The sequence below is a fragment of the Carassius gibelio genome, chromosome A2 (genome assembly GCF_023724105.1).
Source record: "Carassius gibelio isolate Cgi1373 ecotype wild population from Czech Republic chromosome A2, carGib1.2-hapl.c, whole genome shotgun sequence".
NCBI classification, from domain to species: Eukaryota; Metazoa; Chordata; class Actinopteri; order Cypriniformes; family Cyprinidae; genus Carassius; species Carassius gibelio.
The window spans coordinates 18,359,486-18,363,281 of NC_068372.1; positions in this window are offsets into that span (position 1 = coordinate 18,359,486).

The window sequence follows — 3,796 nt, forward strand, 5'->3', positions numbered from 1 at the left end:
AACACCTCTGTACACACAAAATATCCGAATAATAAACCCGCGATTACGATAGTAAAGCTTGGTATGAGAATTTCTTGAGATCTGGGGCGTTTTTATAAAAAAAATCGAAAATGTACATCGGAAATGCTAACTTGTGCAGCGATGAAAAAGGCTACAAATAACATATTTTTACAACAGTAAACGACCAAATTCCACCCCTGATCGCTAAAGGAAGTTATTATAAACACTCGATCGGGGTTTAAAGTGAGTTTTGAGTAAAAGTGTACTAATAATTTCATAAATTGTCAGATGTAGCTTGATGCTAACGTTAGCACCAATGCTACTAATAGCAGGTGCTTTTCTTCTTCATAATGCATTTTTGTCTCAATAATTCACGTAAGGTCGTAAGAAAATGTTTTGTTGTATTTTTATAGTAAGACTTTTGATAAATAAGGGCTAAATGCAAAGAGAGACTGAAGTGAGATCGCTGCTTTGTTGCTTTGTAAAGCCTGAAAAACCACAATCAAGGCTAATAAAGGTGGAATAAAAACAAAAGAATAACGATAAAAGAATAATGCGGATAATGTGTCATACCTGGCGGAGGTGTGAAAGACTCGTTTGGTGAGAACAATACAATCATGAAACGGGCAGTTTTCACAGCCAAACACACATATAAAACACACATCAGTGTTTACATGTGAGATCTTACAGAGATGACAAGGGCCATAAATCAATCTGATTAGCCTTCTCTAAAAACACACATGACATGGCCTTAGAAAATATTTCATAAAATTCACAGTTTTACAGATTTGATTATGAAATTTTTTATGAAGTCTTGGAAGACTTGTGGCCTTAGCTACACTGTGTTCTCAAACTCATTTCCTACATCAACATTTTTTTAAATACATTTAAAACATATGTTTTTAATATTTTTATTTTTGTTTTTATGTTTGAGCTTATATATCTCTATTATCATAACAGTCCTGAGTGATTCTGATTCCTGAACAGTAAACTTTAAAGTGTCAGCTTTGTGAACAAAGGTTGATTATGTATCTAGTCAGAAAGAATCATGAGCAGAAACCTTTTTATTTTGGGTATGTAATTTCGGTCTCCATGCCAAAAAAGGGGGGTTACTAGTAAGGGGATATATATATATATATATATATATATATATATATATATATATATATATATATATATATATATATACTGTTTGAGTACATTAATTACTCCGGGATATTGGTTTGTTTGAACCCAGAGGAAGTGTCAGCCACATTAAAAAAGTGAACAGCTTAAGTCATTTGTGGATTAATGCGTATTAGAGATGCGAACCGTTTAAAACGATTCAGTTCGATTTGGTGAACTGAATGATTCGTTCGCGAACCGGATATCCAGACTGCTTTGATTTGAACTCTCTCTCACACCAGACACGGAAGTGAAGACAATGCTGAATAAAGTCGTCGTTTTTGCCATTTTTGGACCAAAATTTATTTTCGATGCTTACATGTCTTACATGTTTGGAACAGCATAAGGTTGAGTTATTAATGACATGATTTTCATTTTTGGGTGAACTAACCCTTTAACTCTAGGTAATCCTCTGCTTTATTGTTGTGACTGCTGCTGGGGCTTCCTAAGCTTTTGCCTCAAAGTAGTTTGCTTTCTATTCTTGCTGTAAATCAAGTCACATCCCAGCAGACTGAATCACCAGGTCATGTCAGTTTGTCACCTACTATACTAGAATATTGTGCAATCCATTAGGGAACCATTTGAAGTTGCTTTTGGTGTCCTTTCTACATCTTTTAAAAGTGCTATTTAAGTTTCAACTCAAAAAGGAAAGTCAAGCCATATACCATACATCGAATGGCCCACATCAAACCCATTAATATTCTCACATACAATCTATAAAAATAACTTGTTTTTACAATCAATGTCTGCACTTCCCCTGCAGTTGCCCTTACATTTCCTCCTTGATTTAATACATTTTCTTTCAAGTATCACAATGTTTCCTCTCAGGTGAGCATCATGTAAAATAATAGTGGATGGATCTCAGGGGGTTTCATCCAGCCGATCTAATTCCATAAGCCAAGTGTCAGGTGGAATCTCTTCCTCAAGAAAAAATAATTTACTGTGTATGAGTGGAGCGAACGCACCAAGACTCATTGAGATCTAACAAATCGAGTTTGTGAGACTTAGCAGGACCTTCACTTCACTCAAAAAGACAATCAAGCAGACACGGTCAAGTGATGTGGTCGTGCATGAGACTGAATGGATGTAGGCTGACTGTGTGTGAAGTGACAAGGCCGAAACAAATTAAAGAGCTATCCATATAAAGATAGTGAAGGGAAATAGACTGGCAGAGAAAATAGACTTCTTTCATGCATTCCAGTGACGGCATCATAGTGGTCAAATTATCACACTAGATGCAGGCTGCTCGGCAAGCACAGCAGGTTTGATGGGGTCTGAAGGTGGTCTCCTTCACTCCTCCTGTGCCTCTCAGATACTATGATTGGGCTCTGAGCCCTTTCTTCTCTCAGATGAACTGAATAACAGCAAGTTCCATATGGATCTCCGCTCAACAGAGGAATGAACCATCGCAGTCAGATGCCATCTGATGGAAGGAGCACAGGGGAAATCTGAAAATTACTGTTTCCCCTCTCCTGTCTTATGAATTATATGTGGTTTTTCCATCAGCAATGCAACGCATTGTCTTTCAAATACCCTTATTGAGATGATATCCCTACCCATCTGTCACAACTTAATTCTGAATTTCCCACTGCGGGTATGGTGAAACATTTTTGACATTGAAATCTTTGCTGCACAATAAAGCATTTAATAATGTTCATTAATAAGCAAATGGAAGAGGATAACTGCCAAATAACACATTATTGTGGCAGAGCTAAGAGCCGTACACTACTCCCTAAGCAAAACAATCGCACATTTGTTTTCCTATAATGGTAGACCTTTTCAATTATTATTATTATTTTTTTTTACACTGAGATAATTATATTTTCCATCTCATGTCCCTATCCAGAAAGGGATTCCGTATAATTAAATATTTAGTATAATTAATTCAATATAATTAAGTATAATTATAAACATACAGTATATCTTTCGAAAAACATATATCTTTCGCGTATTTTACATAATTACAACACCTCTCTTCCCAGTCTGGCATGAACGGCTCTAACTGTTCAAGTATCCAGATGATTGTACTCTAAGCTCGTCTGACTTGGGAAAGCTAGCGTGTCTCCAGCACAATGATAACACTTGTTGCCTTCTCTAGTGCAGCTCAACCAGGTCTCGTCCCATTTGTCGAACTTTGTGATATCACAAATCACAGAAAATATGCATTGTAGTCAAATTGAGTCGTTTGTTGTAGTTAAAATAATAAAATACAAAATTGTGATAAAATATCTCCATTTGAATTGGACTTTGAGCTTTGTAACTTTCCAGATCTTTTTTTTATGCTCAAATAGCAACATTGCAGACTAACTAAAAATAATAACACTTTAATAATTTAAAAAACACGTGCAAGAGGGGCACAAATTTGCCTCTTTCGATACTCTATGTGTGTGAGTAGTTAAAAGATCAAAGACCCTAACCAAAAGAAGCTCGACTCGCACCTGGAGGTCTGGATGATCTCAACTCCTCGATGGTTTGGCCTCCACTGAAGCTTGCAGGACTTTAGAGATTTTCCACCCCTGCACTTGGACCCCTACTCAATAAATTAATAAATAAAAAAGACGCTTTCCATGCCATCTGCTCTGAGGATGATCAGACTCGGGGATTCATGCCAATGCCTGACCAGCAGTTAATT